The sequence below is a fragment of the Caloenas nicobarica genome, chromosome 3 (assembly GCF_036013445.1).
Source record: "Caloenas nicobarica isolate bCalNic1 chromosome 3, bCalNic1.hap1, whole genome shotgun sequence".
Taxonomy (NCBI): domain Eukaryota; kingdom Metazoa; phylum Chordata; class Aves; order Columbiformes; family Columbidae; genus Caloenas; species Caloenas nicobarica.
Window position 1 is genome coordinate 83,343,253 of NC_088247.1, and position 25,738 is coordinate 83,368,990.

The window sequence follows — 25,738 nt, forward strand, 5'->3', positions numbered from 1 at the left end:
CTGCTGCTGGCTGGGAACTCATTTACTGGTTATTATAATAGATCGAAGAAGGCAATGTGCTTTGCACGTGTAACCTCTCCACACTTTAACATCCCCATCTGTAACATAAGAGCAGCAAAATGCAATACTCAGCTTTCTGAAGTGTTTTGGGGTCTTCAGATGAAAATGTTGGAAAGCTACATCAGCGTGTGTGCACTGAAATATATCCATGTATCTGTGCAAATACACACATGAGATTTTTCCTTTGAATGACAATATGCGTTACATACTTGTCTTTATATTTATCTTTATAATCTTTATCTTTCATACAGTTGTATTTATGTTCCCGTTTCACTCATGTCATCTCTGTACAAATACTCATTTCCACCTATATCTCACCATATTTTCTAGACCATTTTAAAGGACTGAATTGTAGATTATTCGTTACATTCAAAAGTCATTGTCTCTTTGATTACGAAACTTAAAAATGCCTAGTTGGAAAATGCTTAAAGGAAGAAGGATTCTAGAATAACAATAAAGACCAGTTTTACTAAATTCTATGTTGTTCTGATTACAAAATCACTGTTGTATACTTGCAGAAAGTCTCCTGCCCTTTTTCTTTTCTTTTCCTGCTAACACTCTGAATGTTCTCACAGGAGCATCAGGAGATTATTCTGTAGGAGCTATTTAATGTTTTCTTACTATTTTAAATCAAATTAATTGTATTTGTAGAGGGGTTCTCTACTCAATTTACATACCCAGGCTCCCTCTGAAACAAGAGTGAATTTGGCTAGCTGCTTTGGGAATAGGTCATGCTCCTACATAATTATTTTTTTCCTGCAAACTAGTATATTTTTCATCAGCGACACTTCACAACAGGGAAGAACGGGTGTCAGGTTTCAGTCTCATATGTTCTGTAATTTTACATTCTGTGGCAATGCCCACGGTGCTGGAATAATTTGAAACATAACTACAATCTTTCCAAGTTTTGTAGAATAAATGTTTAGAATTGGTAGGAGTTTTGAAATGCAAATGTCATTTTTTTTTTCAAACAGTATGTAATTAATTCTTAAAGTACTAACAATGCTTGCCTGTGCATGGAATTAGTGATGGGGATGGAGATAAGATACCTGCAGAAAGAAAAGCGGGTGCGATTGTGGACAGTGAACTTGCAATGCTCATTGTTTATAAGCAGACACCCAGGCCTCTGAGAAAGATATGCCAGGTCTTGCCAATTGAGGAAGGTCCTCACACCCCTGAGCTCCCCAGCAAAATTCTCCCCAGAACCATGACCATAAGTCCAGTTCTACCTGACCTCCATGGGGCAACATCTGCAGATGGGGAGCCCACAGAAACCAGTCTGCCATGGGTCTGGCCAGGACACCCAAGGACCACCTTACTGCAAGTCAAATGGGGTCGCTGCCACCAGAACTGCCACATTCCCAGCTTCAGCCATGGCTCTGGGAGGAAGGTTATGCACAGGCAAGGTGAGGTTCTACCTTGTCAAGAGCTTTAACTCACTCCATTGCAGATGATCCCAGTGATGGGTGAATTGCCACTTAGAGTCTTGATCCGTATGAAGTATAGAGAGGCCTTGGCCTTCTCCCCTTCCTCAATGAGTAGCACTGCTGATACCTGCAACTGCCTCTGACGGTTTGGTAGTAATGGGCTGGGCCAAGAGCACTGAACTGAAGAAGACTTTCCTATCTGGTAGACTTGAGGAGAATCATCACAGAGGCAGTGAGCTTGATAGCCTTCACCCTGCCTGCAACAGCCGGGTTTCACTCCCTTGCAGAACCTGGCTTTGCTTACCAAGACTCCAGGAAACAGAGTTGTCCCCTGGCCCCAGCTGCCTTGCGGGTGGCCAGGGAGGTGAGCTGTGTGCTAAGAACTGGTGACATGCAGACTGCGTGTAATAGAAAGACGAGAGGTAGCACACGGAGGGCAGTAAGACTTCCTGGACATGAAGTGTTGGAAGGGAGTCCTTGCCACCCATGCCCTGCACCAGGTCCAACCACGGGACTGGAAAGGCCACATTCTAAAATGGGCAATGCCCAGGAATTTCAGCGTTGGAAGCCTGAGGAGCAACCAAAGCTGGCAGCAGGGATTACAAGAGACTTCAAAATCTTTTTTTTTTAGTCAGACTGCTGCCACCTTCAGTTTTTGTAGGGCACAAGGAGTCACGGATGTTGTGTTCATGCCTATGCTCCATTTAACTTTCCCTCATTCTTGTTCTTCTGCTTTCTCCCACTGCTGTCTAAAAACTCCCACTATGGTTTTGGTAGCAGCTGCCAGGCCAGAGTACCCCATTATGACATCTTCAGGAGAATGTTTGGCCTCCAAAAGCCATTTTCTGGCAACATCCAAGTGGCCTGAGTGGTGATGCTCTCAGTAGACACCGCTGGGGCAACTTGCTCTCCTGAGTGACCACAGCAGGCTGGTAGAAGGAAAGAGTGGGGAGCACTCCAGTTCCTCTGCCATACCAAATCTCCTTCCCATTCCTGTCTCCTGCCCCGCCACTCACACTTGGACATCATGCTTCAAACAGAGACAGGCCTGAATTTGAAAGTTTGCACGTGGCCCTCCCATTTGGGCTTGTCAGTTTGCAGGAACAGGGATGACTGCAAAAGTCACATATGCATTTTCTCCAAGTGTAGTGGGATCTGGATTTTGGAATTTATTTTAATCCTTATTCAATTTTATTCTGACAACTTCTCCATTTAATACTTACTACTGCTGTAAAAAAAAAAAAAGCAAACCAAAACAAAACAAAACAAAAGGTCTATGTAGCAGGCAGAAATGTGACCTTTTATGCTTTCTTTCACAATGTTTAAATAAAAATATACGATCATGTCTATGCAGACTGCAAGCTATGACAGGTCTTGCTGTGGCTAATCCACCCAGTTGTACTGGTGGCTTGAAGTATTGACTTCAGAAGTCAGGGCTGGAGTCCTTTATTTGTAATTGACCTGCTACATAACACTAAGCTCGGTCATGCCTAAACATCTCTGCTTGAAGATGATGCCAGTTAATGCAGCTTTCAAATGCAGAGATCATAATCTGTAAATATAACATTTGTCATCTAAAGACTTCTAAAAACCTTTATATTTCTTGTAAAGAGCGCTTAGTGTAAGAACAAAAGGAACTACAGTAAAGCTAAGTTGGTATTATTATCTACAAACACTAGCTTAAATTAATAACCTTGTAAACTACTAGCAGTTTACCTTATTGAAATCCACTGCAAATGTGCTGCAACCCATGACACCTATATGCAAAAGATTGTAAGTTGGTTTTTCCATGTTGAAGTTGGGAACTGCAAATTCCATATTTTTAAGTCATTCAATCTCTCCTATATATATAAACAGAAAACAGTTCATGTGACATTAAGCTTTGTCAAAAGCATAAAAAAGCTGCCTGGATTAATAACTCTACTTTTGCTAACATTGAAAGCAAAATCAGTGATTTCAACTGTTTCTTTAAAGTATAAAGAGAGAAGGGGAAAGGGTTCAAATATAACACTGCTGTAATTCTATATCTGCATGGCTACAGTGTCATAGAAGAGAATTTAACCAAAACTTGGAGGTGTTCTAAGTATAACTACAGGTATTACTTCAATGAAGACATTTTCAGCAGCACAGGTTATTTCCGACCATAATATAAGTGCAAGATAATTTAAATTAATATAAAAGATCCTTTGGGGGGGCATATTTTTTAACTGCAATTACACAATGAATATTTGATACCTATATTTGGCATATAATGAGGATTAAAATTATATTCCCCAAACAGAGGTTTAATAACAATGTAAACTAGCGAGAACTTCATTAAAGGGGCTAAGGGATTAGAAATGAGATTTAAAGGTGGCCAAGGGGAAAATCGGAAACTTCAAGCACCTCTCCTAATATAAATTGTAATATTCAATATAAAACATGGAGAATTGATGTGGGCCTCAATCAAAGTGCTGAAAAGCTGCCTTTAAAACTGATCCATCCCCAAATGAAAACCCTGTAGCTAAAGACCCTGCCATACCCTCGAGGATTAGCATGCTAAAGCCTAGCTCCAGTGGGAGCCACGCTCAGCCCTGCGCGGGGACTTGTCCCTGTCCCCCCACCCAGGCTCCCACCTGCAGCTGGGGAGGACACAGAGCAGCTCGGGCTGGCGATGGTGCTGCCAGGTGTCCTCACCAAGGCTGGGGATTGCACCCTGGATCTTCACAGCATTAGCCTCTACAGCTTTTAACAAAGAGCACGTCTCCTGGGTTGAGGAGAGCGGATTACTACTGTGCGGTGCAGCCGTGGAGCAGGACGCGCGATGCTCACTGACCTGTGGGGATATGATGTATTATGCAGCGTGTTTGCACTTGCTCCTTCTGCCCAAGCCAGCTGCGAGCCAAAAGCTCTGACCCAACAGCAACCCCACCTGCCCAGCCACAACCTCTCCATCTCTGGGAGGGTCCTATGTGCATCAGACTGTGCAAAGGTGCCGAACACTCTCTCTGATGGGAAAGCACACTGTATTTTCTGCCTCACCCCGTTTTACAGAGGCGGTCGTGGTGCCTGTGGCACTGGTGCTGTGAACGGAGCAGGGGGCTGCGAGGTCCTAATGTTTCATTCCAGGATTTCAGCCTTCCAAACTGAAGAGCCAAGATTTTCAAAAAAGGATCCTCACACAAGGCTCCTAAGTCAGGCTTTGAGTATCTAGACAGCTATCAGAAAGCACAAAATAATTGGCTACTCTCCTAAGTTTCAGCAGCCTTTCCAAACTCGGGCTATGTATTTTCATAAATGTCTACATGCCGGAGCCCAGTGTCAGGCATCTTCTTCTGCCCATCTCAGGCAAAACGGACAGGGCAGTTCACCTCCCTCCAACCCCAGAAGTCTTCCCTGACACACACTGGGGACTCCTGCACAGCACAGTGAGGCCGTGGGGCACACGTTCCACCTGCCTGAAGCCCATCCTGCAGCAGGAGGTCCCCCTCCGGGTATTTCGTGTCAGCATCAATCTTACAGTAAATAATTATTTCCAGACCCAAATGCAGACAAGGTGTCTCACAGGTTGCTCCCCTCTCCTCTGACAAAGGCTTTGAGGCAGCTCACATCCCTTGAACACATTTTCTACCACATAAATAAGTCTAAGTACACGCCTATCTTTTCATGAGCAGACAGTGTTATTTCCAGCTGCAGCAGTTTGCGTCACTTGACTAAGAAGCTATATATACATATCTATATATCGATATGTATTGATGTGCGTATGTATATGAGTATATGCATAAGCTACACATGGATGCATATAGATTTATATGCATGTATTTGTGTATATTTATGTATATATGTATTTGTGGGCATTCCCCTTTGAGCTTGGCAGGGCAGGTGGTTCAGAGCATGCATCTTGTCCTACCTTGGCAACTGTCATCACCTGGGCGCTGCCTGTAATGTTTCACATCTGGAAATGAATGATGTACCTGCAAAGTGCAAAGTAGTGCCTCCTCTCTGCTTTGATTGCGTTTGTTTTTACTTCTTTGTTAATCATCTCCCGCTGATATGTGGGAGGAGATTCTGATGATGAATATGTGTTAAATAATTTGCAAGCATTCATTTTTTTGTCCTGGTTTTCCGACATATCAAACTGGCATAAATATTGGCAGAATTTCCTTTAATCCTCCAAGGGATCCATGCCTCGCTCTCCATCCTGAGTCTTAATCTCTCTAATACATTGTTGGGTCACTTATCCAAGATGTAGTGCGTACATCCTTTCCTGACTCATTTTCTTGCTCTTTCCCTTTCGTTAACATTGCCTTAGACAGGAGAATTGCCCCCTCCCTCTTTGCTCAGCAGATAAATCTGTGTCCCACCCTACACAGAGGAGAGAACGGATGGAGTAGCTAGATTTTTAGGACATTAAGTGGTACCTTTGCGGGTCCCTAATTCATCCTTCCAAGTCTCATAATTGCCGACAGAGGTCTTTTTTCCTTCTCATAATGTACAAAATGATCTGCCCTTTTATGATTGCCTTGAGAATATCCCACAAAGCTGACGGTGAGGGAGCAGATGCCTCATTCAATTCCAAATAGAAGGAAATCTGTTGTCTCAAATAATCCCTAAATTCAGACACTTTCAGCCAGCTATTATCAAGAGACCACATTTTAAGAGCAGATGTGTTATTAAGGCTGAGAAATGTTATGAGTACTTCGTGATCTGACAAATGAATTCAGGCTATCCAGCATTCCAACATTTGATCTTTTAATAATTCAAAAAATGAAATGGAAACCACGGGGGAGGGGAAAGAGGGGTCCTTTCCACAAGACACTGACCTGGAATTTTAGGGCTTGCTTACATTTTCTGAAGAATATTGCCAGTGGAGATTTGGGGCGTGTACTGCCTAAACAGATAATTTCTTCCCTGCGATGGCTAGACCTCTGCCTTATGAGTTAATCTCTCATTTTTGCCGCCCAGACTCATGCTGTATGCCCATCTAAAGAAAAGGTTCATTTGAATACAGCAGCATTTAGAGGCTACTAAAAGGCGAGTCTGGTTCTCATCTCACCGGGGCGTGTGTGACTGCACTGCCAGCCACAGAGCACTTCTGCTTCGCACATGTGTGAGGGAGGCTCAACACGGGGCCGGGGTCATGCCCAAAGGGCGTGAACAGCCCATAAAAGTTTGCCTTGCCAGTGTAACAGCTAACTGGCTTTCCACCGGGCAGCACATAGAAATTTCTGTGACTGTCTTTAAGTGGAGGTCTGGAGAAACTGCTCGTTTTCTCTTCTGCCATCAAGTTCCTCCCTGCAGCTGATGCTGGAGCTGATGTCTGCAGGGGCAATGAGCCTGGCTGCCTACGTGGGCACCCCGCGAGGAGCCGGCAGTGCTGCAGCCCCACAGCCCCACATGATGGGGAAGTCCAGGAGTAAATGTGTGCAAGAAGGGCAGGAAGGCACAGGGTAGGAGGTGCCGGGGCACTGCCGTCTAGACAGCAACCAAATGAGCGGTCTGGGTGTGCGGTGAAGCCTATGTGGCCCTTTACCTGGCTGCAGTAAATCATCTGCTCGCTGCTGGCACTGCCCACGGGATAGCCAGCTGTGGGTGACTTGGCTCGAGGCTGGCACCAGGAATGCTTTGTCCTACTCACAGCCACAAAAGTGAGGAAGTCTCTCCCTAATCACTTAGGTGCTGGGTTTGGTAGCATTGACTTCACAGGTTCTCCCTTCCCCTCCTGAGTCATTTGAGCTTCCAGTACTCTGTAGCTGCAATCTGGGGAGACAAGCAAGCCATGACAGACATACTGAGCCTTTTCAGAACCCACAAACTCTCTGCTCCTACTCCTGCAGCTCCAAGATGATGAAAAAGTCTGCTGCTTTTGAAATCTTCACCAACTCTGCTCGGGTCACTTTACAGAGGAGGGCAAGGACATACCACCATTCTCAGCGTGCAGGCAAAGAAACCACAGAACTGCAACGGTTAGTGATTTCTCCAAGAAAGAAGTACCAGAGTCAGAAGTGAGAGGCACTCTTGAATCACCTGGGTTGCACTGCCGCTCCACAAAACCACAAAATACGCACAGCCATTTCTCATCACATGTCCTTGGCTACACACACCTCTAGGTACTTGCAATGGGAAATCCTCGGAGATGAAGGCAGACAAATCCCTGCAAAAAAAGGTCCAGTTAGAAACTGCATTGCCAGGCATCAGCTCTAGAGCAGTGGAGCTGCAGATAAAGCTTCCAAAGATGGCTAACTGACCCAGGCACTCAGACTCTTCCATGCTTTTCTGGGATTCCTGCTCAGCATTGCCACAGGAAACCTTTCAGGTTTTCTGCAATACCCCCTTCAGTGTATTCTATTATCTTTGACACTTGCAGGTTTGAGGTTGGAGAAGGGGCTGCATGACTCCAAATGAGGCAGGGCTGCAGTAATCCCAGGGAGCCTTTAGGAGTGTGTTGCAGCATCCCCATCTCTAGAAGGCTGGATTTGCCACTACCAGCAGCAAGAACATGCTGCTTTGGTCCAGGAACCAAAGCCAAACACTGCTCAGACATGCCATCTGTAAAAAATAATGATACCCTCCTCCCCACCATTCTGGGATTTTTACTTCTATTTGGTCATTCGGGGCTTTTCTGATGATTAGAGAAAGCCTCCTGCCCCTAAGCAGGTTTATTCAAAAAGCATATTTCAACATCTTTCACTTCTGAGCTGAAAAAGAAGCAGCCTGCTTAGAAACCTAGTTTTTCTCACTCAGATGTACCACATTTTAAATTCAGAAACAAAGAGATGCACATGGGTAAGTGAAAGCACATCTTGCCGAGATCAGCTGAGAGCTCCTACATCTTTCAGGCTACTACCATAAGCACAACTTGCCGACCACTCCATCTGAGGGAAGAAATGAGAAATTATGAGGGTCACTGAGCACTCCGTGCATCTCCAAGTGCTGCAGTTATTTAACGAGTCGGCTATTGTAGCAGCAACACCAGGAGAAGGGCCATGCTCCTCAGTGGGCTCCACACGCTCCACTGCCTGTGCACTGAGGTGGCTCGGCCGCCACGGAGAGGACAAGTTAGCAAACCCCCCCTGTTTCCCGACAGCCGGGGCTGGGGTGTTATCCTCATGTTTGTGATTCTTTTTCACAGGAAGATTGCAATGTGTGGGTTTTATTTTTTTTTCTTTCTTTTTAAATGCACATTTAGTCTGAGCAGTAATGCAGGAGATCTGAGGTGCTAATATATGATGTGAGGAAGGACTGAAGTCTCCTGGGGAGGGGTCTTTTTGGCAATGACTTGCCTCAGTGAGAGGCTTGAATGAAGAATGCTGCGTGCACCGAAAATCACTCACAGGACACATGCACAGAGGTGAAAGCTTGGTTAGTGCAAGGGGGGAGCTGCCCCTCCTTGTGATGCTCCTCTCATGCCCCTTTTCCCCATCCCCAGGATACTCGTCCCATCCTGGTTTCTCCGTTTCTCCCTTCCTGGTGGCCACGTGATGCTTCCCCAGAAAATTCTTCTGTGGGTCAGACCTGCTGGTACACATGGTGCTGCAAGGACAGGACTGGCACATTGCCAAGTCATATCTAAAACGGATGGGATTTAATGTGTGCACGAGACTGGATTTGTGAGTAGAGGTTAGAAAAGCTACGATTTTCCAAATTGGATTCCTTACTCCTCAGGACAAGCAGCGACGCCAGGTTTTCTGCTGCAGACGTAACCATCATGCCGTTGGCACAAGCAGCCCCGCCAGGTTGCACCAGTTCTAAATCAGTTACTAAAATAAATAGCAGTACTAGTTAGATTAGTTATTTCTGGTCAGAAAATGAAGATGAATTAGCAAAAACAGATAAAATACTGCAAAAAAACTCACAACATTTTAAATTAAGACTTTTATTTCACGTCAAGATTTTGAAATGGAAAGTAAAGGTTTTAAAAAAGCAAGCAGTAGATGTTTTAAAACATGAGTGAGCCCCCATACACTAACTTTTCCCCTGCATTCTACCATAACAAAAGACATCTCTGTGATCAAAGCTGATTCCATCAGGTATCGTTATGATAGATGTCCTTATAGCATGCATATACTCTCTTTATAACATGAAAGATCAAGATCTTTCTAATTGTTTGGAGGTTTATAAATGCTATACTGCTTGGTCAGTATTTGTTTAAAAGGTAAAATCAGGACAGTGGTTTGATTGCAAGGTAGTATATTTGACAAAGAGAAGTTGCTTTCAGTGTGGCACACAATGCCCAGAGGTATCTGGATAGGCCTGAGAAAGAGATCTATGGAAAGGATTCCTCCAGTCAGTTGGCTTAAATTTGCTGCTCAGCATGTTTAGTAGTATCACAGAATCGCGGAATGGTTGAGGCTGGAAGGGACCTCTGGAGGTCGCCTTGTCCAATCCCCCTGCTCAGGCAGGATCACCCAGAGCTGATTGCCCAGGACCGTGTCCAGATGGCTTTTGAGTATTTCCAAAGATGGAGAATCCACAACCTCTCTGGGCAACCTGTAACCGTGCTTGGTCACCCTCACAGTGAAAAATTACTTCCTGATGTTCAGACAGAACCCTCTGTGTTTCAGTTTGTGCCAGTTGCTTGTGGTCCTGTCACTGGATACCACTGGAAATAGTCTGGCTTCATCCTCTTTACACCTTTCCTTCACATATTTGTACACATTGATGAGAACTCCCTCTGAGCCGTCTCTTCTCCAGGCTGAACTGTCCCAGCTCTCTCAGCCTTCTCTCATAGGAGAGATACTCCAGTTCTTTAATCATCATGATGGCCATTTGCTTGGCTGTCTCCCGTAACTCCATCTCTCTACTACACTGAGGAGCCCAGGCCTGGACAGAGTACTCCAGGTATGGCCTCATCGGTGCTGATTAGAGAGGAAGGATCACCTCCCCTGACCTGATGGCAACACTCCTCCTCATGCAGCCCAGACTATCACCAGCTGCCTTTGCTGCAGGGGCACGTTGCTGGCTCGTGTTCAGCTTGGTGTCCACCAGGCCCCTCAGGTCCTTTCTGCAAAGCTGCTTTCCAGACGGTTGGCCCATGTATGGTATACATGGCATGTTGCAGACAGCAAATCTAGGAGGCTGTTTGCTGTAATTAGAAGGGTTTTCTCAGCCATAATGTACCGTGATACCTGGAAGAGGTAGTGTCCTCAGCAGTGGGTATACAGGGTGCACTGCTCTACTGTAGTGCTATATAGGGCATACTGCCCGCAGTAGTGGGCAGAATTAAGGTTCACAGAGCTCTGAGGCTGAATCTTTCAAGTATATTTTGAAATATCTTGAAAACTTTGCCTTAGCTCAGAATTTCCAAACTGAATATGAAATAGACTCAACATAGGAGACTATTTTTTTCCTTATAGTACATATCTGCATTCACAGCCCAAGTGTGTTAATTAAGCATTTGATATACAATTTTTTAGGGATTCCTTCCTCTACATTTTCTTCAAAAATGTCTTGGGTAAATCTTGCTTATGAAGGGAGACCATCATTACTCTAAGCAAAAAACTAAGGGAAAAGAGTCTGTTCTGTGCAAAGCTTCTGTGCTCTGCAGGAGTTTATTTGTGGCAGTTACAATCGCAGGAGGAGTTCTGAGCGACAAATATGTCCAAGCCTTCAGTGGCAGATCTTTATCAGTGCTGTAATGCTATCTGGTACTAATGTTGTATTGTCAAAGTGCCTGGGTTTTCCTATGGATGGTGTTTCTTCATCTGCGAACTCCAAGTTACGCAAACCCTATGGCCACTTGTTTGCTTATGTAATAAAATTTGGCTACCATAAGGTGTATGCTTTCCTGAAATTTCAATTTTAAGTGTCATTACAGTACCATCCAAAAGCTAGAGTGCTAGTAGGCAAGAAGGCCAGTGTAAATAGGAAAATTTCTAGCTCTTAGAAAAAGAAAAAAAACAGATAAGATATCAGGAAAAAAAATCCTTACTTTTTAAACTTTCATGTTGTCAGGAAGGCAGGTTTTCTCAATGCTACTTTTAAAAACAAAGCAAAACACTTAGCAAAAGAGTAAATCTACAAACCAATAAACCTATGATTGTTCAGGTCAGTCATTTTAGGTTAGGTGATGCTGGGCGGGATAGAAATTGCTTTTTTACCAGCAATCTAAGTACATCATTATCTACAGAGAATTTACCATCTCCTCATAATAGTATCTCATCTCTAGAAATACACTTATCCCTTGAAAACAATCAGTTGCAAATTTGAATATAACCAAAATCTGCAGGGAAACATTTTAGCTATGCATATTTTCCAGTATTTCTCCCTTCTCTCTTTCACTTCATTCCTGCTGGTGATGAGCGAATTGGTGCAAAATCACGCCAGGCAGCAGGACCTTTCCGCACTTTACCACAGCCTCCTTATTACGCTGGGTTTAGGTAACGGGTTTGCACCTTTTTTTGTGTGAAGAGGAGAACTTGCCTTCGCAGCCTTGCATGCAGAAAGGCCTGTCTACAGCAAATCAAGTTACAATTTGGAGCCACATTCTGCTTTCCATGTTTGCATAAAACTCCCACTGACATGAATAAGAGTTCTGTGTATATCATGCTGTGTAATAAATAGCATTCAAAACAGAACCTATGCAAAGCTTTCTCACTGTTTTGGGCTACCAATTTATCCTCGTATTTACAGAATATTGATCTAAGCAGATGCCCAAACTGCCTGTCATTTTTAAAATATGCAGAGATGACTGGTAGGGTGGCTAATGACTACAAAACCACCGCAGACTTTCTGGGGCTGCGATCTTGCCGGTCCCTCTGCTCTGATCTCCTGGGCCAGGACAAAAGATGCCCTGACCCTGGCTCAGTTCCACCACACTTACACACTCACCAGCTTAGCAAGTGATGCACAGCTGAGCTCACCCTTGCTTTCCCTGACACATTGGTGTCCTCACAATTAACGTTGTCTCTAAGTCAGGGACAGGGTAGGACAAAGAAACACAGATCCTGATCCATCTGGAGGGGTTTTGTAGAGCTCTATCTGCCTGTTAAAAGGAGTGGATCCTTTCTGATCCCTCGGGCTGTGAACTAGAGCAGAGTAGCAGCTTCCACAGTGATCAGAGGCATGACAGAGCGGTTACCTTTTCCCACAACACGTAGACCTCTGACTCTTCCTTATTTCCAGTGTCAGAGGGAAGACTTTCCTCTCCTTTTTCCCATCTACGATGTTCTCTCAAAGTGTCTGAGTTTTAATAAGGCAATTGGCAAATAATATCAACACAGCATAAATCAAATGCTAAATATTTATGTGCCATATAAATCTCAGGAAATGCTGTCATCTTTTGTCTACCCATTTCAGCCCCTCAGTGTGCTTATTACTTGTGCTAAGGGGGCCAGGGAGAAAATGAGTAAGCTGGTTACAACTGCAACTTTCCTCAGTCTAATACAAACGTAATGAGTAGTGAGCAGAGCACACCAGGTTTATGTATGGAGACTGTCATCAGCAAGCACTGTGCTTGGAAGTGTCGGGGTGGTTCTGCTACGTGTGATACCCAATTTCCTGAAAGTTTGTTAATATTATCCTTTGATAAAAGCTGTCCACAGCCAGTTTTGGCCTGGGATGCAAGCTCATTCCAGGTGCCACTCTCCCCCTCCCAGAGGCCAGAACAAGCCACAGCATGTTGCTGGCATCTCCCTGTGCGGTGTCTCCCCTGGGGGATGCTGGTCCTGGCTGTCCTGGTCTTACCTGCCCTGCTGGGGAGTCGCAGAGAAGCCAAGGGCAGGGCAGGACAGCTCTTCCCAGCTGTGACCCACCACCAGTACAGAAAAACTGAGGAACACTGTTCAGCCTGGCAGCAGCTCATTGACGAGTGTCCTCCAAGACTTCACTTCTTCCAAGCCAGCAAAATTGCTGTGTGTCTGCAGTCCCTGTGTGTGTGTGCTTGCATGCCTGGGTGCATGCAAATAAGCTTTCCAAAAGCACCCTGTCCTTACTGAGTGGGCTTTGGAGGTGTGCCACTCCACAAATATTGGAAAAGCCCTGTGGAGCTATTTTATTTTATTTTTGAGCATTGCTAATATATGACGACATCATTTCCACCCTTTGCAATTTTTCCACAGAAAATTTCTATGTTATTTCATGTTGATTCTAAAACTATTTAATAGGGTTTCCACAGAGCTTGGCCATTTTGTGAAGGAAAATAAGTGGTTCTGCTGCCCTGAGGAAGCCAGAGGAGACAACTCTCAAAAAGATATCTGGTTGCACACTTTGTTTTGGGGAAGAAAAGTCACTGAGACAAGAGAAAAAAAAATGTAGCTGGTAAACCAGAAATTAAAATTCAGGCCTTTGCATGGAAAAAGCCACTTTCAAGTCAAAGAAATTCTGGCTAGGCTATACAACATCTGCAGGAAGGCACCAAGCGATAACACCCTGTATCATGAGAAGATACTGTGACACAGTCATAATGTTGTCATTGGTGACACTTATTTTAAGAGCTGGACACTTTCACTTAGCAACTACGGAGTGACAACGGGCCCTCAGGTGTCTTCACAAAGCTAGTTGCCATAAAACTTTTTCATTTTCCAAATTTTTCATTTTTAGCTGTCTTGGATGAGGCAATTAATATTGGAGCCAAGGAGACACTCCCGTGCATTTCCATGAAAATAAGTCACTGTTTGTATGTTTACTCAGAATGGGATGAAAAATATTTAGTGATTTTCTACACCTCACTTATTGATTGTACAGCTAAGAAATTTGACATTTGTGAGGTGTGCTTGTGGAATGAAAAATAGCAAATTCCCAGTCTAATTTTTTTTTTATTTGTAATTTTGATTTTGGTTTTTGAAAGTAAAAGCATGGTATCTATTTCTATCACGTATTTTAATGTGAAGTGTTGACCTTACAAGCTCTTTTAGGATGTATGAAAATCTGCTTTAACTTGTAAACCAGAGGGAAAGACAGAAGCATACAAAAAATAAAGCAGAGATAATAACAATTCCAACTGGTTTGGGACTGTTGTTTATTATAAAACTGCCCACAGCTTTTTATTACAAGATCATGGTTTTGGCAGCTTACAGCCCTGCCAAACCATAATGAGGTTAAATTTACCATACTGTTCAGGTTGATTTTTTTTTTTTTTTTTTTTTTTTTTAATTTCTGGTCCATCAGCTTCGGCCTTTCAAGAATGGGGTTTGGGAAAAAGACGGTGTTTTGCCCAAATTTAAATGTTCTGGCAACTTCTTCTTGGAACCATTGTAGCATTCCCATGCTTCGAAGCAGGGCTTGAAATCTGGCAGAGGATTGGCCTTTATTTCAGGGATGTGCTTTGTACCATCTTTCTGAAAATCCATCTAATTTGACCAACACATGCTTTAGGGGGAAAAAAATTTTGACTTCATAGCTGCTCACTGGAGAATCTGTAGATGTTTACAGATAAAGAATGCCACTGTCATGGAACATGCTCCATCTCATTGCTGTCACCAAGAGACAATAGATACCCAACATGTATTTCTCCATGAAATAATAGAGCATGCCTGCGGGCAGCATTACGGCAGCGGAGCCAGCCTTTCCCTGTAAGAGCTGCTCTAGGCTGAGTTAGAGCCTGTAGTGTACAGGACTGCATCCATATGATACCTTCAGGTTATATTTATGCTGGTGGACCTGCAAACACAACCAAACTCTTGTAGGTGGGTATTCATCAGGTTACCACTCAACTGGTTTCCAGAGGCTCTGTCCAAGTCTCTGATGCAGATGGCCAGGGAATTGGGACTGCAAATCACAAAACCTTGAGTACTTTCTGCTCAGTCAACTTACTGCCTCAGTGACCCACCTGGCAGGTGTTGTTTTAAGTCGGAGGCTTCAAATGCAGAGAGACAGCAACTGGTGAGAGGATGGGAAAAGGGATGGAAAGAGTGAAGCAAGGGGTGGGTAGACACTGGAGCTAGGAGAGCAAGATCAGCTAGGGCTGGGATTAGCTGGACAAGTAGGCTGGGAATGGGAGCCAGGGGTGGGAAGCAGGGGAGTATTAAGTGAGTGAGCACTGGAGAGGAGCTGTGGGCAGACAGCAGGATCATCTGTGGAGCTGGGGCAGGAGGAAGGCTGGGTTAGAGAGTACCATCAGACTGATGGAGGTGGAAAACAGAACTGGTGAAGGAAGACAAATGCAGTAAGGAAGTGGTTATAGAGGATGGCCTGGGACAAGAACTAAAAGTGCCAAAGTGGAGATGTAGAGGACCACCAAAATCGGACAGAAAGCTCAGGAAAGCTTAACTAGGCCTGTTGGCCAGTATGAGAAAAAAGATGCAGATCATAAATCAGAGAGCGAGCTGTCAGGGAAAGACTGGATCTGGTGAGGTATGGAGCCCAGGACTAATATTAATAAGTTTGAGGTCTAGAAGGGAAGAGAAACAGGAAGGCAAGAATAGGGAGCAGAGAGGCCACAGCATGAATCATATGGAGGGCAGGAGATGGAACAGGTCCAAGTGTGAAGAGGAGTGGGCAGACCAAGCATGAGCAGCACAGTACATTTCTTAGTGACTTTCTGACAGCACCTGGACAGAACAACTGTTATGGGGGATCCCAAAGGTTTTCCAGTTTGGTGAAATATGTTCACAGGAGACCACTGTGGATGTGACTTCTTTGACAGAAGAGACATGGCAGCCAGCGTGAGAGAATTCCAGTTTGGACTTCCTTATGGTGTGTGAAGACCAAATAATCAATGGACTGGAAATTGTTGGCTGCTTAGGGACATTTTTATCGTGACATCACTGCACCAAAGACAGTATCCCCAGTAGTCTGCATACCTGACACTTGAGAAGGGCTAATACTTCAGGGTGATAAGAAATGTGAGGAAAACTGGGAGTAAAATTTTACAAAGACACCAAGAGGGGCAGGTACAAATTCTCAGGTCATTATATGGTCAAGATGAGGTTGAACTTTCACAATTAAGAAAAGGGGCAGATTTGTCTGACAACCCATTCTGTTTACAAGGCAAAGAGGAACAATCTATTGGGGGGAAAAATCCATGTGGAAGGGCAAGAGGGACCAATGAAGAGTCATTATAACTTAACAAGCTTTAACAAAAACAAAGCAGGTTCAAAGAGCAGGTGAAACAGCAGACTGAGAAGGTCAAGAATGATTTATTTAATATAGTAGAAGGAAAAGGAGTTGGCATCAGCCTATTATTGGTGCAGAGTGATGCCAACATTGTTAATGATGCAGAAAAATTCAGTGCATATTTTCATTCTACTTGGAAAGAAGTGGGGCAACGTATCAGTATCAAATGAAGATGTGAAAGTCCTTTCCAATCTACAAATAACTAAACAGTATATTAAATGACTCCTAGAGATATAAATATTTTAAAATTAGCTCTTTTGGATAACTTGCATGAAAGAGCTGTAAAAGATTTTCTGAGCTAATCTCTTTCTCACTATTATTTCTGGCAAATATTTGTATACAAAATCCCCAAAGGCTCCAGAAGATCCTACACAATATAAGGCAAGTCACTGAAAATGGATTTCCCACAGTGGGTACCAAGATTGCCTACTACGATCTTTTTTTATAGAAGTCCCAAGCTCCTGCATGCAGCTGGGAGCCCATGTGTGGAGCACAGAAGTCACCCCGGAGTACTGGATCATTCCCATGTGCCTGTGCAATCCACCATCTCTAAACAGAAATAATTCCACCTCCTCGTCTCTGAAAGGTGCTGTGAAAATTAAGCCAGCCGGTACAACAGTGGTTAAGTACACTAGAAAAGCCTGTAGGACAGTGAATCACTCCATCTCCACACTGAGGTCTGAACAGTGCTCAGTGACAAGGCACAGGGTCTTGTGCTGAGCACAAACCCTATATACAGAGCTGCTCATTAGGCGAGCACCACCTGCTCCATGAGCTGGATGAGGCAGGGTTTCTGTGGGACAAACAGCGCAGGATTATGCTCATGTAATTAAAACTGCTGCACTGTGCATATGCACAGAGGGGCCAAACTGAAGCTCCACAAGTCAGCGTAGCAGGGGCCTTCTCTAGCTTCTCAGCACTTGATTTTGCTGCCTTTAGTAACGATCTTTCACTGCCCTTTGTGCGTGTGATGTCATTGCGTAGTCTTTGGTAAGGGACTGAAGCTGATGTGGCATTGTGGAACTCAGTGGAACCTCTTTAGATGTGTTTGAGACATCACTGGTCTGAAGCAAGATAAAAGGTGGTAGAGGGAGTAGCCAAAAGGAACTACAAGACCTCTCATATTGCAGAACACATGCAGTGGGGAAGCGGGAAGGAAAAGAGTAAGAAGAAATGCTGAATGCAATGCTTGAGTGAAAAATGCAAACAAACCCCTCTTTGTCTCACTAAGACCCCAAACTTCAGGGAAGTTTGCCTTCTGATCCTGGTTCCAGCTCTGTGACTCAGGCTTCACTCTTCAGATCTGCAGTGTATCTTCCTATTTGTCTCTAACTAGGACAATCTCTGAGTCCTGTATGAGTCATCAGTGGGTTTTATATAGAAACCAAAGAAGGTTCTTCCAGTCTCTCAGTAAGATATGCCACGCTGCCAGGGAAGCACTTTTGGTTGTTCTGACGAGCAATTGTAACTGCTCTGAATTGCCAGAAATACCGTCTGAAGAGCAAAAGGATCATTTGCCATCTAAATCCAAAAGGGTTTATAATGCAATCTTTGTGTCGCCTGAATGCGTTGATCCCACCTTGCAATCGCTGATATTAGGCTTTGCAAACTGGCCAGATCCCAGTGGGTATAATTTTCAGGCTGGCTAACTCGCAGGGTTCGAGTGATGCCACTCGGGGGCTTGGAGCCAGTGGAGGGGAGGGGGTGGCGTGTGACACACGGGAAGGGGTCTGAGTCAGGGCTCCCGAGAGCAAGGAGACCTGCCTCCTCTCTCCTTCCTGCTTCTGGAAACCACTCCTCGGGTCTGCTCACTGACAGCCACCTACCCTGCAGTTAGGTCCTGTCCTTTCTCAGCTGAGGCAGGAGGGACAGGTGGCCCATGCCGGAAGCAGTGGCTGCGGCACAGGAGCAGGGGGGGATCCTGGTCGAGAGCCCAGAGCCGCCATGTGACAAACAGGAGGCCAGGTATTAACAGGTGGGTGAGAAGACAGGGGCTGGCTGCCTGCTCGGGGAAGCGGCCGTTTTAAAACCAAGGATCACAGGGAGAGCGTGCACGGTGGGGAGGGCATATTTTGAAGAGGAGGAGGAAGGAGCTGTTTTGGAATTGGGTGTAAAGCCATTTGTTTGGAGGGATGCCAGGGTAACAGTAGGTGCCCAGAACAAACGCACGCAGCCATCCCTACACTCGGAGCCCGCATGCTCGTCCTTCGCAGTACCTAAGTAGGTCAGCCCGTTTCTTCAACCTTTCCTCTTCCCTTTCTCACTTGCTCTCTTTGTGGGAGGTGGCGGTGGTGGTAGCAGAGGGGCTACACCCGTTTTCACTGATTTCCAACACTGTCTACGTGTGAACAAGAGAAGCGGAGAGAAGCTAAAGCTGCTTTCTTATTAACAGCTGGTGACAGTCCCTTTACACAGTGCATGTCGCATTTCTTAGCTGGGGTAGAAAGGAGTGAAAGAGGAAGGCAGTTATTTAAAGTTTAACATTACAGACAAATTACAAGATATTCTGAGGCTCACAGTCCCCCTCTGCAATCCTGCGAGCCCCCAGGTTGGCCTCGCCACACCTTTGCAAGCAACTATTTTAGGCAAGTGTGCTCATCGGGTTCGGGAGGACGACTGCTCCAAGTAATTCTGGGATGCAGGTTTCGCACCACAGGATGCCAGCGGGATCCAGTGAAGGTTATGGACTGTCTAGCCTGAACTCCATCTGTGCCCTGAAGTTTCCTCTTGGCTGGGCACCGCTGAAGGACCAGAAGCAGCCAGTAGGAAGCAGTAGGCACAGGGGCTCATGGGGAATTTAAACCATCTGAACGAGGCACTCAGTTTTTTAAGACAACGTTTTTTTTAAAGGCTGTGAACATATTGCACCCAATTATAATTGCATTATGTACTCCGTGCCATGCTATGAGTGCATGCCTCCTCCTAGCTATGGAGGGGCAAATCTGACATACATAGAACAAGTGTGCTGTTTTGTCCTCTGTAGCTTCTCCCAGCCTGCTTATCACGATGGTATTTGCATGCCTCCCAGTAGGGCACTGAACTGTGTGGCTAACATCTGCCACGTGTTGTTTGTTCTGTCCTCCTCTCCCAAGGAAGGAGGTGAGTGTAGTGGAGCATCTTGTTTTTGCAGCACATTTGGTCAGCTTTTGCTTTCCCTACATGCAGAGCTATGTATTTGCATTAGTGAAAGTAAGGGCACAGAAATGTGTCCTGCAATTGGAAATGGTTTTTTTTTCAGTAAGGGGAATTACGGCTAATTAAGTCAAATTAAAAAGGGAAGAGAGAGTTGATTTTCTTTATTCTCAGCATACTCTGTTTGACAAATGGGTCTTAACCACAGATGACAGTGTTAGCTTCAGCCTCTCAGACAAGTAAATCTTGGCTGCTATTCCCTCTGCCCATTTATCTATGATAAATTTAAAGACATGTGTTCCCCCTTCCTGGACAAAAACTGTTGTGGTTTTTTTAATCTATCAGTAAAATATGTTTGAAATCTCTTAAAACGTGTCCTCTTTCCCTCTCTTCGAATGGGCAGCCTTGTACATAATACCCGCCATGGACCTTGCCAAACAATAACACTGGCTCTGGACACAGTTCTGGTTTGTGGCCGTTTGGGTCTGCACCTGACTTAGTGGCAGGGGCGCTTCGGAAGCTTTGGAGCACAACCTGTATGCACTTCTATCTCTAGGGCTGTGTTATGCGTTACACTGAGGTTTATTAACAACCCTTAATCAAGCAAATAACCAGTATTATTCAAACGACAATTCTGGTATTCTAGGGGGCACTGAAATGTAGAACAGACTGACTTTTCAAGACTGGAGGGAAGATCTGTATTTTAGCCAGAAACTGAAATGTCATTTCTTGAGCCCAGAGGTAATATCCTATGCACTGGGCATGTGTTTTTTCAGCTCTTCCAGTCTGATATTCTTTTATTCAAGTCAACTTTTCAGAGATTTTCTTGCTATCAGTATAAAAACAAAAGCATATGCATGTGTCACCGCTAACACAAAGTTGATTTACACTTTTTCCGTATGTATTTTGCGATGACCTAATTTTAAAGTTTCTGAGTGAGGATTTCTTTGCTTTAAGCTGTAGTAAAATGCTCAGTTTGTTATAATCTTTGCCACTGCCTTCCAGGCGCTGTGTCTTATCCTGCACTTGCTGGTTTAGTGTTATGACAAAAGGCAAATGCAGTTTCACTAAAGCATTGCAGGAAACAAATAATGCCTTTAACCCTGGAGGTGTGCCAGCCCAGCGGTATCAAAGCTGAGAGTTTCCTGACCTCCAACACAGGGCTCTGAAGCAGGTCAGGATCCAGCCTGAGCTGATGGGGACGGGACTCAGAGTGCTCCAGAGACGTGTGCTGGTGAGGTCTGTGCCGTGTCTCTGAGGTCCAGCATGACATGTAGCATTGCTGTGCATTCAGCACCCATTAAAAGGGTCAGTCCCCAAGGTCCGCAAGAACATAAGACTGCAGTTTCCTCTCCAAAGTGATTTTAGAGGAGGAATAATGCAACAGTAACAGCGAATATACTGACGTCGGGACAGGGCAATACGAAGCCCACTCTACGGTTAACCTGGGGCTAATGGAGCAGTGGCCGCTGAGCCCAGCCCCAGGCAAACTGCAGGGTGATGAGATGGCCTCCTGCACTGGCCCTGCACCTCTGGCACAGTCCTTCCTTGCCAGACCCCACCCTCGCCATCACCACAGCTCGGCCGGGCCCTGGCCCACAGGCACTGCCCAGGCTCCCCCGGCTGCCCCGCCGTGCCCCGCTGCGCTGCAGCCTGCCCCCCGCTGCCGGCCCGGGGCAGGAGCCAGCACTGCGCTTTGGAGAGCTGGCTGGTGTCCGCTCTTCCTCGCCTCCCCCCTCAATGTTTGTTTGTCTAAAGACACTGTTTTTCCTTGGGCCGCCACATATTTTCCACCTCAGCAGCCAACCAACGGCTGGTGAGGGACGTTCGTTAGCGGCCATGAGGAAGGCCGTCTCTCCCGGTGCCGGGCCTTCCTGGTGAGGGAGGCAGGCGGCAGCTTCACGCAAAATACCAAAAAACCTTCCTTGTTTTCCTTGGTTGCCAGGGTAGGAACTGACATTGTCCCTGGCGGAGCACAAGGACTCCCCGTGACACGGCAGGGACAATGGGAAGGTGTGTTTTCTTGACCCGCTGCAGGAAATCCTGTGCGTCTTGCCGGGGAACGCAGCATTTTCCTGCCCTGTCTGCAGCCAGGCTGCGGCTCCGGGGGCCCGCGGCAGCCTGCTTGAATGTGGTGCGTTTCGAATCCCTCTTTAATTTTAACGGAACTGGCTCTCTTTGGTGCCCAGGCGGACCTGGGCACTGTGAACTGCGGCACTGGGTGCTGCTCCCCTCTCAGCCTTCCCCCAGGGCTAGGCAGGGACAGCACCTGCTGAAAACAACGCTGAGCTTCACAGCTATTACCTGCCATAGTCCACGCTGTCTCTCCTGGCCGAAGCTAAATGGATCATTTCCACTTGGCATTATTGCTGCTGTTGCTTAACCGATTTAGGGTTTTTTTTTAAAAAAAAGAAACAATTCAGAAAGTGACGCATTACTTCTGCCTGTGGACAGAGGGAACAGCTGAAATGTGGGAGTCCAGACTACAGCTGTGTGACTACGGCTTTTAAAAAAGAAAAAACAACACATATTTTAGTGAATAAAAACTACTGATTCCCTCTGCTGGTGTTACGGGCCTTATTTACCTACCAAGGTGGTGGTGGTGGTGGTGGTAGTGGTGGTTGTAGTCACCAGACTATCTGTGAAAGGACAAGTCAGACAAGCAGGAGAAACCATGACCTCTTCTCAACCAGGGGGTGTTTAAACCACAGCAGTCACCCTGCCTGGCCTCCTTCCTCCACCTCACTCATACACCTGTATCTTTTCCTCTTCTCTTGGTCATCACTTAGGGTCCTGTCACACAAAGCAGCCTAACTGTCACAGAGGCTTGCATCCATCAGGGGAATGGTGTCATTGCTAGGAAATGAATATTCACACAGGTAAATTAGCCACAGAAGGGCCTCTGCAGCCATTTGGGAAAGCCTCACACTTTGAGAGCCATCAAATGTTTAGGGAATGTGTGCAGATAATTTCTGAATAGGAAAAAAACCACAACAAACCAATATTTTTTCCTATGGTGGCCGTGCACAGAGACAATGCCATTAAGGCTGGGTGACAGATCCATCAGAGAAAATGATTAGCTGAGACTCCAAATAACCTGTTTATGGAAAAGTCTGGGGCAGCATTTTTAAGCATTTCTCTTTTTTTGCCCTAGTTCCTTGCCAGGCAGCTATGAACAGGGGCATCCCCGTGAACTTGGTGCACCCTGTGTGCAAAATTCATGCTGCAAGGAGTAAGGTTGTGTTTCTCAGAGAATTCATTTGCAAAAGCTAACAGGACTGGATGGAAGCCTCACTCTACCTTTCCCCTTTTCTTTTCCCCTTTGGAACAGATGCAGGAAGAGCAAAGTCTCCTGGAAACATTTGTGCCGGAATCGTGTGATTCCTTGCACTTCTAAAATAACCTCCCTTGCACAAATGCCTGTGATGGGTACATGCTGTTAGAGCATGAGGGACACCTCCTTGCCTACATGCTGTTTCTCAGCAGCAGTGCAACCAGGCAGCTACCACAAGCATAATCTTATCATTAATCTGCGGATCAGGGACACACACAGGCACAGGCTGCTCGAGAAGGAGAGGGCATGTTAGCAGGACCTCACGTAAACAGCTCCACAAACCAGATGTGACACGGAATGCGACAGTGGACCTGAACATGGGAAATGTTCACCGTGCCCCAGGCAGGGCTACCCTCTGGTCCCATCATCAGTGGATGAGGAAATGTGTGATACTTTCACAGAAATTAGGGTTTAAACTTAGCTAGAGAGTGACAGCACACAGAAATCAGGACTTTCCTCAAGGATTTCTACTGGTGGTGCATACATCCTTTGACATATCAACATCTAGCCATCTACCTGTCCTTCCTACTGGCGCTGCACCCATTGTTGTACCCAGGAGATGAGGTGCCTCTGGGAAGAAATGTTTGTACAGGGAACAACTACATACGTAGGGGGAGAGTTACAAATGCTGAGAGAATTTGTTATCTGGCTTTTTGCCTCCCATGTGGTGGTTCCTTCTCTCTCTGCATCTCGTCATTTGCTCTCTTTCCTCATCTATGCTTTCTCTCCCTCCTCACTGTGTGTCTGTGCTCATGCCCCCCTGCCCTCACACTCCTTTTCACCTCAGCTCTTCTGCCTTCTTCTGGGGTCCTGTAGCCTCTTCCAAGTGCATGGAAAATGAATATAAAAACTACAATGCCAACAGGAAAAGAAAGCAAACTGTTGCGATACGCAACTCTTATGCACAGTCTGACCAATGAGTCATTCCCAGGGCTTTTGAAATGACAACAGGCATCTTCTGTCTTTGCTGTTGCTGCTGTTGTGTTCCTCACAGCAATGCTTACCAGCCAGTGGAGAATGGGGCCCCCTTATGCTTGATGCTGCATAAATCACTTTCTCTAGCCTGGGGAAAAAAAAATAAAAGAATAAAAAGAAAAAAAAAGAAAAAAAGAGAAAGAAATAAAAAAGGAAAAAAACCCCTACCACCTAAAGAAAATGAATACATGATTCAAGGATTTACTGCTCAGATTGATTTGGGCTTCTTTTATTCCTCACCCTTGCCTTTGTTTCTCTCCCAGGCTGTCTCTCCTGCTGGCCTAGCCCTTCACCCCGCCCCATCATTCTCATGTCTGGCTGCCCCCATCTGGTTTACCTTCCATTTCACTTTGGCTCCTCCTTTGTCCACCCTCATGCTTCTCTTGCTGTCCCTTACTCCCTCTCCCATGTGGCCAGATCTCCTGATTGCCTTTTCCATTCTGCAGTACTGGGTAGCTTTTCATCACCTTGCTGGTGGAATCAAGAGATGCAAAATATTCAGTGTGAGGTAGACACCGAATGGTTAAAACTTGGCAAAGTTATAGAAAACTGAAAACAGGCTCTCATAGCAGAAAGTGTCAGGTACCACCAGCTCCAACTAAATTAAATTCTGTCCCTGTAGTGTGTATGCACAGAGACATTTATATTCATATTTTTAACAGCCTTCTAAACTCTGCAGTTCACTGACAAACCCTTCATGAAGCTATCATTCCTTTTTTAACACCTGAACTTTAAAATGTCACATATAGCATTTAAAAGGACAGGCAAATAACCAAGGAAACATCCTAGTATGCATTTTGCTTCCTTTCTTTATGGTTGATCTAAAGTCCATGGAAATCAATGACAGTCTTTCCATCTAGTTCAGCAGAGTTCGCATCTGGTAGGTTGGTTCCTCCTAAAATTCTAGCTTAAAAAGACTCCCCACACGTGTGTTTTTTTGAGTTTCCTTTTACTCATATATCTGGCAAGACTGATGTGCTGTCAAATGATCTTTTCAGTGCTAAATATATACCATTAACTACTAATAAAAAAACAGGCTTTAAAAATTCAGCTCTTTTTGGCATCTGTACAGAGCATTCCACTTGATCTCACAAGATGTATGGTTTGCACTAGGATTGCAGTCACAGTTTTCTTGTTAAAGCTGTCAACCATTCCAGTGTCTATCTTTACAATGCAATTCAAACCTTGGTTAGGAAAATAGGCATTTTTACTTGAACTGTAATATTAAGATCCTTTGCCAGCCCTTTTCTGTATCTGTTTGCAGGCCATAGCTCTTGTAAAAACTAGGCTGCGATGTGAAAACAAGGGAGGGAAGAGGCTGATCCCTTCTGCTTAAGACACTTCCTCCCAGTGGCAGAGATACTGCGGACATTAAATGCTTCCTTAACATGCTATTTTTCGGAAAAAGTATTTCATTAAAACCACTTACAAGGCAAAAATTCACTGTCTCATCTTGTTTGAGTTACAAAGGTAACTCCAGGACAGAACATTGCCTTTTGACTCTCTTAGAATCAGCAGAGAAATTCTCCTGAACATTAGATGATTTGCCATAGTATTGCATTTGCATTGGTATCTGATTGGACTCATTAACAGATATGTGTTAATGGCAATCAAGCTGATCATCATTTTCTTGTGAAAACTGATCATCTGTCTTCTAAAGACAAACACCTAGAGCTTTTTTTGACAAGCCAGTGTAAATCTTCAGTCAATATTGCATGAATCAACTTCAATATAAGGACATAAAGGGAAAATACAGGTACGGGATAAACATATGTCT